This window comes from Panthera leo, chromosome D4 (assembly GCF_018350215.1).
Source record: "Panthera leo isolate Ple1 chromosome D4, P.leo_Ple1_pat1.1, whole genome shotgun sequence".
NCBI lineage: Eukaryota > Metazoa > Chordata > Mammalia > Carnivora > Felidae > Panthera > Panthera leo.
This window is the reverse complement of record NC_056691.1, coordinates 26,778,066-26,792,635: the sequence shown is the minus strand read 5'-3', so window position 1 is coordinate 26,792,635 and position 14,570 is coordinate 26,778,066. Positions and strand designations below refer to the sequence as shown.

At 46.8% G+C, this 14,570-nt stretch overlaps 1 protein-coding gene across 3 annotated transcripts in view; it reads left to right on the top strand.

Annotated features, from left to right (window-relative positions):
• The first annotated feature begins 3,688 nt into the window (after nt 1-3,688).
• The window catches only part of GOLM1 (golgi membrane protein 1), a 57,365-nt gene continuing 46,483 nt past the window's right edge, over nt 3,689-14,570 (top strand). Inside the window, exon 1 of one of the 3 annotated variants that reach the window (XM_042913104.1) lies at nt 3,689-3,767. The gene's annotated coding sequence lies outside the window, so the exon portion shown is untranslated. Of the gene's footprint in view, nt 3,768-4,193; nt 4,301-12,813; nt 13,198-14,570 lie in introns of those variants that run through there. The other 2 variants (XM_042913102.1, XM_042913103.1) reach the window with 2 other exon arrangements.

Sequence of the window (14,570 nt, the reverse complement as noted above, 5' to 3'; positions counted from 1 at the left end):
TTCAAAACACATTAAGGTTCAAAACACCATGAGTGTATAATTACACTGTTTTACAACCCCGGTTAATACAGGACACTGAAGACAGTTATCTGTGTGTGTGTTTTTAAGTTTATTTATTTTGAGAGAGAGAGAGAGAGACAGAGCGCACGCATAGGGGAGGGGCAGAGAGAAAGGGAGAGAGAACCCTCGATTTTCCTGAGAATATCGAACTGTCAGTGCAGAGCCCAATGAGGCTCCAACTCACAAACCATGAGATCATGACCTGAGCCGAAATAAAGAGTTGGACGCTTAACTGACTGAGCCACCCAGGTGCCCCAAAGATAGTTATATGAATGTCTAAAATTAGAAGAAGCATCTACTTTAGAAAGATTATTCTTACCTTTTGTGCTATAACAACCTGGCTTTCCAAAAGTTTCCGATGATCAATAAAAAAACTTCTTCTGACACAGGATTGCCTTAGCAAAAGCCAAAAACTAAGCATCCAGGTTGCCCAGGTAACTTTGAACTGCAGATAAGTAACAAATAATGTTTTTTGTGTTTTTTTTAGTTATCTGACCCATGCAATATTTGGAAATACTTATGCCAACTTGTTGAAGCTCACATGTAACTCAGAACCCTACACCAGTAACAAAAGGCCTATAAGTCAGAATTCTTTGGCTCTGCTTGCGACAGAAACCCAGTGCTAACTGGCTTAAGTCAAATGGGAAATTAATTGGCTGATATAACCGGAAATCCAGGATAGCCCTGGTTTCAGATACAGCTGGATCCAGAAGATCAAATGACATCAACACTAGGTGTCTATCTGTCTTTCTCAGAATATCAGGCTAATGTCTCCACACTGTGACCCTCGGCTCTAGGGTTATATTCTCCCAGGATGGGCTGCCTTAGTAGGAAACAGAGCTTCTCTTTCCCAGTGGGTGCGGTGAGTGCCAAATGGAGTCTCGCTGAGGTAGCTGGCTCATGTGCCTATCTGTGAACCCGCGGACTCCAGGACTGTGTTAGTTTTCCTGTGGTTGCCGTAACAAATCATCCAAACTGGGTGGCTTAAAACAGCACAAGTTTTATTGTCTCATGGCAGTGGGGATAGGGCTGGGCTCTGTCCAAAGCCGCTAGGAGACCATCTGTTTCTTGCCCCTTCCAGCTTCTGGTGACTCCCGGCCTTCCTTGGCTTGTCGGTGCATCACTCCAGTGGTCACACTGCCTCTGTGATCACATGGCTTCTTCCCCTCTCCGTCTAAGACCCTCTCTGCCCTTCTCTCCTATGGACATTTATGATTGTATTTCCAACCCACCTGGATAATTCAGGACAAGTCCCTCAAGATCTTTAGTTTAATCACATCTTTTGCCCTCTAAAGGTCATGTTCACAGGTTCGGGGATTAGGCCATGGAAATAGCTTTTGGGAGGGGATGGTCACCATTCGGATCGCTATAGACATTTAGGACTAAAAGTCAGTGAGGAGTGATGAAAAAAATGGTGATGCTGGTAACTGGAGACAGGAAAAATGCTGGAAAGCAAACTTGGCAAGATGTATGTGATAAGGACCTTCTATTCTATTTCATTCCATTGATCTCAGGTATTTAATATTTAGAGTGTCTCCACTGTGCTGGGCTCTGTATGTGTGTATATATAGAATATTCTTTAGCCATAAAAATACCCCAGGAAATCCTGGGGTACCTGGGTGGCTCAGTCAGATAAGCTTCTGACTCTTGATTTCCACTCAGGTCATGATCTCATGGTTCATGGATCAAGCCCCATGTTGGGCTCTGTGCTGACAGTGGGGTTCTTGGGATTTTCTCTCTTTCTCTCTCTCTCTCTTTCTGCCCCTCCCCTGCTGTCTCTCTCAAAATAAAAATAAACTTAAAAAGAAAAAGACAGGAAATCCTCCCATTTATGACAACATGGGTGTGCCTCGAGGGCATTATGCTCAAAGGCAAATATTGTATGATTTCACTATATGTAGAATCTTAAAAAACCAACCAACCAGGGGCACCTGGGTGGCCCAGTCGGTTGAGTGGCCGACTTCGGCTCAGGTCATGATCTCGCGGTTTGTGGGTTCGAGCCCCGCGTCGGGCTCTGTGCTGACAGCTCGGAGTCTGGAGCCTGTTTCAGATTCTGTGTCTCCCTCCCTCTGCCCCTCCCCCGTTCATGCTCTGTCTCTCTCTGTCTCAAAAATAAATAAACATTAAAAAAATTAACAACAACAACAACAAAAAACCCAACCAACCCAACCACCAAACAAAAACCTCATAGAAAAAGAGATCAGACTTGTCACCAGAGCGGGTGGGGCCGGGAGTGGGGAATTAGAGGAAGGTGGCCACAAGGTACAAACTTCCAGTTATAAAATAATTGAGCACCAGGGACGTGATGTACAACGTGACGGCCAGAGCTAACGCTGCTGTATGGTGTATGGGAAAGCGGTGAAGAAAGTGACTCGGAAGAATTCTCATCACAAGGAGAAATTTTTTCTTCCTTTTTAACAATTGCACCTATATGAGAAGATGGACGTTAGCTGAACCTCCTGTGGTAGTCATTTCACAATATATATAAATCAAACGATCATGCCGTACGCCTTAAACTTCAATGGTCAGATATGGCAATCATTTCTCAATAAAACTGTAAAAAAGTCACTAATTACTTGCTGATAAATGAAGGGCACAATGGAACCCTACTGAGAGGGAAATGAGATGAAGGTGTGGCCCACCAGCCTAAGAAGGCAAAATATAACGAGGGGAGCCAGAAGGAACAATTAAGGGAATTTATTCTACCTGTCCCCAAACCCTGATTGTGGTCACTTACGGTCACTGGAAGATTAGAAAGAAGTGACACAAGTCTTGGGAAAAGCCAGGGTTGATGTCCAACACACCCTCGGCTCTTGCAGTCTTGGTCCAGCAGGGCAACGGTTTAAAAAGCAGGTAACAAAACTACCACTTGGGGCTAGAGTAGAATATTACTCTAAATTCAGTTAAGAGGTTTTGCTTCATAAAGGATCCTTTTCCTGAATTTAAGGAGACCCTGCTCAGGTGGCAGTAAGGAATCTGGGTCACCTTTCTCAAGGTGAGTCTTTGTTTTGGTTGAAAACCATGTCCACCGTGAGCATTCCCTGTAGGAGTTTGTGTATTTACTTGTTTTTTGTTGTTGCTGGTATTTGGGAAGGGTGAGAGGAAGGCGTTCCTTTCCTAGAAACCAGAGCTACGAAGGCTAGAGAAAAAAGATAAATCTTAAACTTATTCTTAGTCCTGAGCACATGTTAGAATTATCTGTAAAGCTTGATAACAAAGAAAAACACCTACGTTTGGGCTCAAGACTCTGGGGATGGGACCCTAGCACTGAAATATCCCAAAAGCTCTCAGATCATTAAAACGCCTGGCCGAGGCTGTCAGGATCAGGAACCACTGTTAGAATTTTCTAGTCTGGATACCTTGCAGATCCTTAGTAGGTGATCCGGGAGGTGTGGCCTGACGGTGCTTCTGAAACTTCCAGGGGTTCACACTTCCACGCTTCACCCTTAGGGCGTCCCAGAAGGTCTCCCTTGCGCAGCGTCCAGGATTCTTCCTTTTAACCACTACAAAGTCTGGAGGGTCACAGCCCGAAAAATTAAAGCTTGAGAAGGAACAGCCGTGGGGACGTCAGGAACAGGGTAGGGCTGGTGGATGAGAAAAGGCAAATTTGTGAGTCTAGACCCGCGAAGTTCCTGTTACTGGTCGGCCCCTTTCCTCTGCGTAGTTTGGACCGGGACCACCGAGCAAGGAGACGCGAGTGTGGCAAGGTGGGTGGCGCGGGGTGCGGTGTCCTACATTCCGGAAACCCCCCCTGCGGCCCGGGGTCGGAGTGAGGGGTGAGGGGGGTCGTCTCTCCCCCAGGTCCCTTCGCTCCGCGCCGCCGCGTCCCACCTTCGCGCCTCCTCTGCGGAAGCATCGCGCCCGCTCGATGGCCGCCCTCGGAGCCGCGTCCCGCAGGGGTCGCCGGGGGGCCGCGGCCGAGGCGGGGGCGCGACGGCGGCGTCGGGGCGCGGGCCTGGGGGCGGCGGCGGGCCGGGGCGCGCGCACCGTGGGGCCGGCGTTCGGGCGCGGCCCCGGCCTCGCCTCCCCGCGCTCGCGGCGCCGCCTCCTCCCCACGCCGCCGGCGCGGTCCGGGGGCGGGGACTCGCCGCTGCGGAGGCCGGAGACGCGTCGGCGCTGGGCGCGGCGCGGGGCGCACGGCGCGGGGCGGACGAGAGCGCGAGGCCGGCGGCGGGGGAGCGCCAGGCGGCCTGGGAGCCGGGCCCGCAGCGCCGATCGGCCGCCGGAGCCGCGGCAGGAGGTGAGTGCGCGGCGCGCGTGTCCCGGCTCCGGGGCCGCCCCGGCCGCCTTGCCCCTCCCCGTCCCTCCCTGGCGCACCGCCCGCGTCCGGAGACGGTCCCCCGGCTCGCGCCCGGGCCGCAGCCCGTCACCGGAGCCCGCTCGCGGCCCGAGCCTTCGCCGCGGGGCCGCCTCGGCCCCCGGACCCTGGCCGCCGCGAGGGGCCGTGCGAGCTCTCTGCCCCTGCGGAGGCCGGTCGGGACGCGCGGGGCCTTTCTTTTTTGTTCTCCGCTTTGTCACGCGCGTCGGCATCCGAAGTCAAAGGCTTGCAGCCCCGAAGTCGCACTAGTGCCGGTCCCGCGGGCGTGACTGGCGCCGGCGGAGGGAGGGGGGGCGCGGCGCGCCGCTCACCTCCGCGTCCTGGCACTCGGTCGCCGCGCGGGTGCCCACGTTGGCAGCGGTCGCGTCCTGGCAGGTGACCGGGAGCTGGGCGCCGAGTCCCCCCGGCCACGAGCGCCACAGCGCATCCGGAGCCCGTGTCGGGGACGCTCCGGGCGCCCTCCCTTACGTGTGTTTCTCACCTTTGGCTTGTGTGGAGCATCGATAGAACTTTTGCTCTGGTGTAAAGATAGTCTCCTGGGCTTATACATTAGTTTCTGTTTCACACCCTGTGTGCTATTTCAATGATTTTTTTTTTTTTAAACACAATAAGAAAATAACCTAGTTTGATGAATGATCTTTTCAGAGGAATTTGAGAAGCCTTGTATTGGGAATGCCATGATGTTGGTCGTTTTCAGATAGCCCCTTTCCAAATTTGCGTGACCAAACTTGTGTGGCCTTCATGGGTCTGAGATTTCCTTTGTCTGGGTTGGGGTCTTGAAGGCCCTACGGCTCAAAATCCCGCAAATGGTGAGGGGCATTCCTAGGGATGGGTTATTAAGATGTCCCACAGCCTGATGAAATGTTTAACAACATTCTGGTGACTCTGTTTGGCTTATGGCCATCAGATTGACTCAAATTTAGGCAGCTTTAGTATTTCTGAAATTTTTGGAGCATGGGACCTGGGGAGGCGTGGAATCTCTTGGCAGTTTGGTCTTTGTGGGTCTCCTAGGGCATTCTAGCTCCTCCTGCTTGTGTTATAGAAGATTAAGGTAAGCTCATGTGATTGGGAAGAATGCAGAAACCAGTAATTTGGTAAGGCTTGCTGTCCCTAGGCCAGAACTCAATTTTTAAGGCATCATTGGTCAAAAAGACGTTGAATTCTTAGGATGTTTAAAGAAAACAATAAGCTGTTCCAGACGTATCTTGTTCTCCTATGGAGAGGTTTTCATGTGTGTGTGTGTGTGTGTGTGTGTGTGTGTGTATTTATTTATTTATTTTAATTGGTTTAGTTCAAACATGAAGGACTGTGAACGAGAGGACCGAGTGGTGGTAGGGAGTCTGGGGGGAGGGGGTGGGTTATCAGATATGGACGACGTTGCTTTCGGGAGCTAAGGATGTCATCTCCTTTCTAATTGCTGGCCATGGACCCACTTATTGATGGGGCATGACAAGACTTTGTATTTATATTATTTTTTGAGGGGTGGGGTAGAATGAGGTTGGTTGACTGTGTCAGCCCAGGGCTCTCTATCTTCCGTTGGCTTTTGTGGCCACCTTCCCCCAGCAGGGAGGAAACTGCTGACCTTATTGAATATCCTCTGAATGTGCAGGCAGGCTTTCTGCATCTGAAGCACAAAGGGGAGAAGGGCAGAGCCTGGGGGAGCTGCCTCTCCAGGGAAGAGTGGGAGGCGTGGGAGGCGTGGGGTGTCATTTCCAGAAGCCTGGGCTGAGCAGGTCCCATGGCTGAGCACCTTGGTGGAAGGGAGCTTGAAGGCCGCATGGCTCCCAGGAAGGGAGGGACGAGAGGCTCCATGCCCTGGTTTTAATTTAGTTGTATTATTTTTATTCCTTTTTTTTTTTTTTAATAACCTAATGTGAGAAATAACATCCATCATTTGGATAACGGAGGGGGTGGGGTGGGGGGAAGAACCTCTTATTTTTGTTGTTGTAGTTAATATATAAAAAAAAGACTGTTTTACACTTTTTTTTTTTTTTGCAGAAGTAGGAGGAATGGTCTTTATAATGCTTTTGTCTCACTTCAGAAGAGTGTTGAGTGGTATTTCCATTGCCTGCCCCCCCCCCCCCCCCTCCGGAAGAAACATTTTTAGGTTGTGGTCATTTTCTTTTCTAGACTTTTCCAGTTCCTGATGCCATTACATGAACATTCTTGGCTTGAAGTTTAAGAGCTGCTTACTAAGTTCCCAGAGTCTACTTTGCCTCACACAGAAATTTCCTACACTTTTCAGAAAAAAAAGAAGAATAAAGATGCGTGCCTTCTCAGATTGTTAACAATAGCTTGATCTTCTTTTTCTTAAAACCCTTCAGGGCTGTGTTAATAGAACTTCCCCTAGCTAAGATTTTGAAGGTTAATTAGTGCCTGACAGGAGATAAATATCTATAAAAGTACTATATGATTACAATGATACAGATTATAGTTTGCTGTGGTTTCCCAAATTTTTTGATTATTCTCATAATTAAACGAAACACTTAGGATTAATTCAGTGTTGTCTAGCAGTTATCTTAATAGAAAACCATTTTTTAGTTCGTTATTTATAAATCGGGGGCACGTGCTGTTATTATGGTCTTCTATCTCAAGGCCCAGTGTGCAGTCGGGGCTGGATCCCTGCTTCCCCACAGTGGAGGTGGACCCCTGTTCCAAATACTCCTTGAATTTTGAGTATTTTTTGGTCTATTTCTTGTCAGGTCCGATTCTGTCATCATCGATTTTGCTTTGTGATGCGGCTCCTGTGGAGCTGACCTGGGATAAGAAGCCTGCACCTTCCGGGGGCTGGCTTGTGTTTGCCCATGCCTACGTTTATTGCAGTAACGTTAATTTGTGCCTTCTATATGAATCTGAAAGCTTCAGTGCCCCTGTAAGGTTTGGTTTAGTTACAGTTTTTCAGTCTGCCTCGCTGTGCCGGGTGCTAAAATCCAAGGAGTTCCTCAGGCAACTCAGAGGGTGGTGACTTTGACCTTCAACAGAGGGGTTGAGAATGCAGATTTAGTTTCTACCTCTCCTTGCACCCATTAGTATTTTATGGTTGTATAATTAGGATACATATAATATATACTTCTAAGTTATTTTTATGTAATTGTTGTGTTACTGAAACATAGTTGCTCTCACTTTTTGGATAAAAATAAAATGTAACTTTTAGGATTTTCTGCCCAGCCCTGTGGAACATCTGCTATACCCTCTGGGATGCACGGTCCCTGCTGGTAGACTCAATTCTTACAGCCCAACAGCCATAGACCAGGCATACGTGAATGGGAGTGGTTGTGTCCCAATAAAACCTTATTTATGAACACCCACATTTTAGTTGCATGTGCCTTTCACATGTCATGAAATCTTATTCTTTTGATTTTTTTTCCAGCCATTAAAAACTATCAAAACTAGGCTTACGGGCAGTCTACAGAAACAGGTGGCTGGCAGGATTCAGCCTTTGGGCTGCAGTTTGCCAACTCTGGATCTGGAGGAAATATTTGGGAGTTCTTGCCAAGAGGTAGTCTTGGCATTCATGTAGGAGGCGACCTTTCTTCAGAAAACTCCAAGTGCTGGAAAAAAACACAGTGGAATTTGGTTGCTCTCATTCATTTCATTCATCCGTCTTGCTCTCTGATTATTTCCACTATGTAATATTATATATGCTTATTAACCTTTAAGGGTTTTTTTTTAAAGGTTTTTTTGGAGGTATAATTGACATGTGATGTTATGTTAGTTTCAAGATGTACAGTGTAATAATTCAGTCTTTGTACCTATTGCAAAATGATCACCACAGTACGTTTGTCACCACAGTTACAAAATTGTTTTCCTAGTGGGGAGAACGTTTAAGATGTACTCTCAGCAAAGTCAAATATGCAGTACAGTGTTACTAACTGTAGTCTCCACGATGATGAAGCCTTTTCTTTATAAACCGTCAGCTTCCAGACTTGGGGAAAACATGGTGTTTTTAATTGGGGGTTGAGGAAGTGAGAGGAGGAGATTCTCTGCCCTTCCTGGTAAGTTTTTAGAGCAATTTAAGAAGAGTGCAATGGACCTGGTCACTCAGTCCTAATGGTTTAGAGCAGGAGTTGACAGACTTCTCTTAGGGGCCAGATAATAAGTATTTTAACCAGTTTAGTCCTCGTAGTAACCCTGTGAGTAGATGTGGATAAGCTCTTCAACTCTGCCTTGTGGCCACAAAACCACTGTGCGCGATAAAAGGAACAGGCCTGGCTGTATTTACAGAGCAGGCCTACTACAAGGGGCTGGTATGCTGACCCCTGGCTTGGAGACCTTCTTGGGGCATCTTAGAATAGCTTTAAATCCTCAAAAAAATGTTGGTGACTGACAGCACCGAGCTGGGGCATTCTCAGGTCTGTTTGCTCACTGCGGGACGTCTCAACTTCCTGCTGAGCACCTCTCTGGCTGTCCAAGATCATGCGAGGCCATTTCCTTTGAGAAGGAATAAAGGTGGGGCTCTCTCACTGTTTGGAGAAGCCATCTTATTTCTACCGTGGTGATGTTGGTCTAGCAAGCTGTTCTGATCTGATTGCTCTTAGGTACAGCTTTTGCCTATAGGATTAAAAACCCCTATGTGGAGGGCTGCCTGGCTCGGTCAGTAGAGCAGGCAACCCTTGATCTTGGGGTTGTCGGTTTGAGCCCCATGTTGGGTGTAGAGATTGCTTAAAAAGAAAATCTTTATTTATTTAAAAAAAATTTTTTTAAGTTTATTTATTTTTGAGACAGAGAGAGACAGAGCATGAACGGGGGAGGGGCAGAGAGAGAGGGAGACACAGAATCGGAAGCAGGCTCCAGGCTCTGAGCCATCGGCCCAGAGCCCGATGCGGGGCTCGAACTCACGGACTGCGAGATCGTGACCTGAGCCGAAGTCGGACGCTTAACCGACTGAGCCACCCAGGTGCCCCAAAAAGAAAATCTTTAAAAAAACACAACCCTATGTAGAAGTAAGGACATGAGAAAAAAATAAAAGTATTTAACCAGTAGGTTCAAGGGGCCAGTGCATTTAGCAGATTGCTCATTTTCATGTGTTTTTTCTTTTCTTTGAAAAAGTAATTAGTGGTTTTTGTCTTCTATAAAAATTTTTGTCTTCTAGGCAAACAGTAATTTTAACCAGTAGGTTGAATTTTTTTTTTTAAGTTTATTCATTTGAAGAGGGAGACTGTGTGAGTGAGCAGGTATGCACGAGCAGGGCAGGGGCAGGGAGAGATGGAGAGGGAGAATATAGGGCTTGATCCCACGAACCATGAGGTCATGACCTGAGCCAAAATCGAGAGCCGCTTAGCCGACTGAGCCACCCAGGTGCCCCTCAGTAGGTTGAATTTTAAAAATTAAGCTGGGTTTGGGGGGCACCTGGGTGGCTCAGTCGGTTGAACATTAGGCTCAGGTCATGATCTGGCAGTTTGTGGGTTCCAGCCCAACATTGGGCTGTCTGCTGTCGGCACAGAGCCTGCCTCAGATCCTCTGTTCCCCCCCGCCCCAACCCCTGCCCCTTTCACACGTGCACATGCTCTGTCTTTCTCAATCAAAAATAAACATTTAAAAAAAATAAAATCAAGCCAGTAGAAAAAATTGGCGGTTTTTCATGACTTCTCCAATTTACCAAGAGACTTTCGGTGCAAAAAACACACCGCTTTCTCTTTCTGCAGGAAACCTGGGCTTTCACAGAGTTCAGCTAATTTAGGTTAATCATTTTCCAGTATGTCAGATACTTGTAATCCAGTATGAGACAAAGCATTGTGAAGCCTCAGTTGCAGCCAGTGTTAACACGCCTGATGTGTCTCCTAATGCTGCTGCCACCCCCCAGGTCCACAGCACTTCCAAGGTCAAGGGAGGAGAGTGTTTGGTGTGCCTGCCACCTGTAAACCGTGGCTCTGCGTGACCGTCTCAGTGTTCTTCAGGCTCCGGCATTTCCTACCTGGAAGTGCCCTTCTGTTGCAGTCCCGGAAGTCGGCGCTGAAGCACCTTACCAGCCAGGGGTTCGGTGCTGGCCTCCCTTCCGCATCTCACCCTCTTACCTGGGCGGCCCTGTGTCCATTGGGAGCCCAGGGCTTTCCTAACCGTGCCTTCTGGGCAGCCGCACCCCTTCCTGGCCAGCCAAGCACTGGGTCGTAGTGAGGGGCTTCCTCGAACCTCTCTTTTTCATAACGTGGTTCTGGTCGGGGGTGCTCCTGCTGCAGCGGCAGCCAGGAGCCAGCACCGGTGATGGGGGTTACTGTGCTTCGGGACAGCAGAGTCTATAGGATGAGCACGTCAGGCTGGTTCCTTATAAAGCAGCATGGTGGTGGAAGGAAGACATCCGTCACCTTTTTGTTATGAGAAGACTCGCTGTAGAAATGGTTTCTTAATCCTCTTTCCATCTCTAATATAGCATTTATTGAGCAGGTACTATGTGCCAGATGTGGTTCTAAGCCCTTCTCCTATCTCAACTCATGCGGTCCTTACAGTAACCTTGTGAGGAGGAGAGTGATGCTCAGATAGGTCCTGTGGCTCCTGACAGGTGGAACCAGGGCCCCACACTGGCCAGCAGGTTCCAGAGTTTGTTCTGTTAACACTGCCCTGAGCTGCTTGCTGCTAGCACAGCACCTGTCTCCTGGTGGTTGCCCAGTATCTTTTCAGTTGGCTGGCTCAAGAAAGGAGAATATTGAATGATCATCAGAACACTTCCCTTGAAGTGAGAATTGAGTCTATATTTATAGTTTTCAGACTTGTAGTCTACCCATCCATTGACTTCTATCTGCTGGGATAACAAAAGGTCATCCAAGGATCCCATCTAGAAATACAGTCTTAGGGAATTAAGTATATGATAAAGATAGGCTTTCAAAGCCCAAGGTAAAAACAGATTTTTCAGTAAAGGGTGCTGACAGAACTGACTAGCCATTACAAAACAAAGAAACAAACAAACAAACAAAACCACCAAAAAAAAAACACAACCTGTATTTTTTGCATTTTTTTTTTTTTTTACCTCTTACATCAAAAGGGAATTCCAAGTGGATGAAAGATTTAAATAAATATATGAGACTATAGGTATGTTGAGAGGAGATATGGGTAAATGTATTTCTACACTTAGAGTAGAAAATGTCTAAGTATAAACAAAATCCAGATTCAATAAGAGACTGACACGATTAGGTTACTTTAAAACACCACCCACAACTAAAAACTATGGGCAAAAGATTTCAAAGAGAAAGTCAAGGAACAAATGAAAACTTGAGAAAAAAAAGATATTCCCATGAAAGACAAAAGGTTTGTTTAACAAAGAGCTCTTACGGATCAACAAGATGAACACCGAAGTTTAAATATGGACAGAAAATATGAAAAGGCACTTTACCAAAATGAACATACAGATCACCAGTAAATGAAAAGATGTTCATTTATGCTTATAACTAAAGAAATGTTTTTTTTTTTTTACTATTTATTTTGAGAGAGCGGGCGAGCCAGGATGTGGAGGAGGGAGGAGGAGAGGGAGAGGAGAGAAAAAGTCTCAAGGAGGCTCTGCACTGTCAGCACAGAACCCTGGATGGGGCTTGATCCCATGAACTGTGAGATCGTGACCTGAACTGAAATCAAGAGTTTGGACGCTTAACTGACTGAGCCACCCAGGTGCCCCAAGGAATGTATTTCTTCTTAAGTAGATAGACTCCATGCCCATTCATGGGGCTTGACCTCACAACCCTGAGGTTAAAAGTCATGTCCTCTACCCGCTGAGCCAGCAACGTGCCCCAAGAAATGTATTTTAAAATATCATTACTGATGAGATTGCCAAATGTTAAAATGTTTTATTTTGTGTGTTATTGTGTGAGAGAACAGACATTTCTCATACTAGTGGGAGAGTAAATTGTTGGAACTGCTTTGGAAGCCAATATAGTAAGAGCTATCAAACATTTTTTTTAGAGAATTTGGATTTATAAGAGAGTTGCAAAAACAGTACAGAAGGTTCCCATGTATTCTTCACCCAGCAGTCCCCTTAATTAGTTGTCGTGTCTCTATGACAGTCTGTCAGTCTTTCCATTGCTTTTCACGATCTTGACACTTTGAAGAGTGCTAGTCAGGTGTTTCGTAGAAGGTCCCTCGATTTAAGTTCCCCTGAACTTTTCTCCCGGTGCATCGTATTAGGCATTACGTGACGTCAGCGTGGCTCAATGGTGACGTTTACCTTGATCACCTGGCTAAAGTGATATCTGCCAGGGTTCTCCACTGTGTGCCCGTTGTAGTTTGCTAAATATTTAGGAGGCAATAAGATTTATAAGTTTTTTTTAATGTTTGTTTATTTTCGAGAGAGCGAGAGTGCACATGTGCACAGGCAAGCAGGGGAGGGGCAGAGAAAGAGGGGGACAGGATCCAAAGAGGGCTCTGTGATGCGGGGCTTGAACTCACAAACAATGAGATCATAATCTGAACTGAAGCTGGACGCTTAGCCAAATGAGCCACTTGGGTGTCCCAAGGGCCATCAGTTTTAAAGGCCTATGACCCCGCAGTACCACTTACTGAAATTTATCTCCACCTGTCTGTGATTTATTTCATCACCTGCAAAATGGGGGTGACCAGTGCCCCTGTCAGAGCTGATGGGAAGATTCAGTGAGCGCTGTATTTGAAACATTTGATCAGTGCCTCACGCACAGTAAGCTCCTTGCTGGTTCAGCATCCCTTGCCAGAGCCCCTGGAAGCCAACTGTGTTTGGAATTCAGAATTCAGAGGATAATAAGATGTGCTTATATATTACATGACAGCCCCAGCAGGGTCATAACCAGACACTAATGCTTCTGTAGCAAAACCTATGAATATTCACATGAAGGGAGAAAGATAAAGACTCTAAGTAGCTTCAGGTGAGTTCTGATCAGACCTTGATCTGAGTTCAGGTCAGGTTTTGTTGCTGGGTAAGTCTTTTAAAATCCCTTTGGGCTTTTAGAGCCTTTTGGATTTCAGGATTGTGGGTGAGGGATGGCACCCCTGGATAGGAGTTTGCAGACACAAACGTGGATGTGAAAGGTGTTCGTGGCAGCATGGTTGGAAATAAGCCTAGAAAACCCCGAATGGTCCTCTGTAGGAGAGTGGTTAAATAAATCCTGGCACACAGTTGTGCCCCATTCAGACCTTTAAAGAGAAAAAGGCACACCGTAATCTGCCTCTAGGAAAAGTACGATAAGATACATTACTAAATAATTGACATTTACAGAACAGTGTGAATGATCTTGTTTGCACTTAAAAATATGTCACTGCTCGTTTATGCATTAAGAAACATCTAGAGTGACCTCTAGAAGAGTTTCTGTGTATTAGAATCCCCTGGGAAGATTGAAAAATACCAATACCTGGGTCCTCCTCTGAAGCTATTGAATTGGAGGGGCGCCTGGGTGGCTCAGTCAGTTAAGCATCAGACTTTTGCTCAGATCATGATCTCACGGTTTGTGAGTTCAAGCCCCACTCTGTCAACCCAGAGCCTGCTTTGGATCCTCTGTGCCCCTCTCTGTCTGCCTCTCTCTCTCAAAAATAAACACTAAAAACAAACAAACCCTTTAAAGCCACCCAGTTGGAAGTGGAGGAGTGGGGCCCATGCTTGGGTCCCAGGCAGTGCTGGTGTCCTGCAAGGGTTGACATCACCTGGAATACAAGGGGTGATGACATCAGGTGGGAGGAGGGAGTCTTTGCACTGTGTTTTTCTCCCCAGTTGTACTTGTAGTTATATATTTATTTTTTTTTTAAGTTTAAAAAGAGTATAAAAAGACTTTTGGATGGAAATCAGATATAAGGCAGTGAAAAAACACATTTTCAGCAGATACATAGAATTTTCCAGAAGTTCAGGATTTCTGAGCATTACTCTCCTTTAATAGGTACATGCTTGCTGATTGCAACTGATAATCGATTTTTAAAAAAATTCTTTTCCTCTTTCATCCTGAGAGAGCAGAAGCTGGTGAGGAAGGCACCAGCACAGGCTGAGGTTAGTTCTGTGCTTCAGCATTCTGGGGGTGCTTTATTTTAGGTGAGTTGCCGAGATTGTGCATGTCTCCATTTAGACTCCCACACTAGTACTAATTATTCAGAAGGAAGAGGTCTCCCGGTGACATACATAGAAATACTTTAGGGCTAGAGCCGGCCCTGTCAGCTCTTCTCTGTGCTTACTCAAATGAACTTAAGCTGGAGGTTGAGTCCCACATGGTCTTTGATTGCCCCTCCTCTCCCCCCTCGCCCTTCACACCTCCCT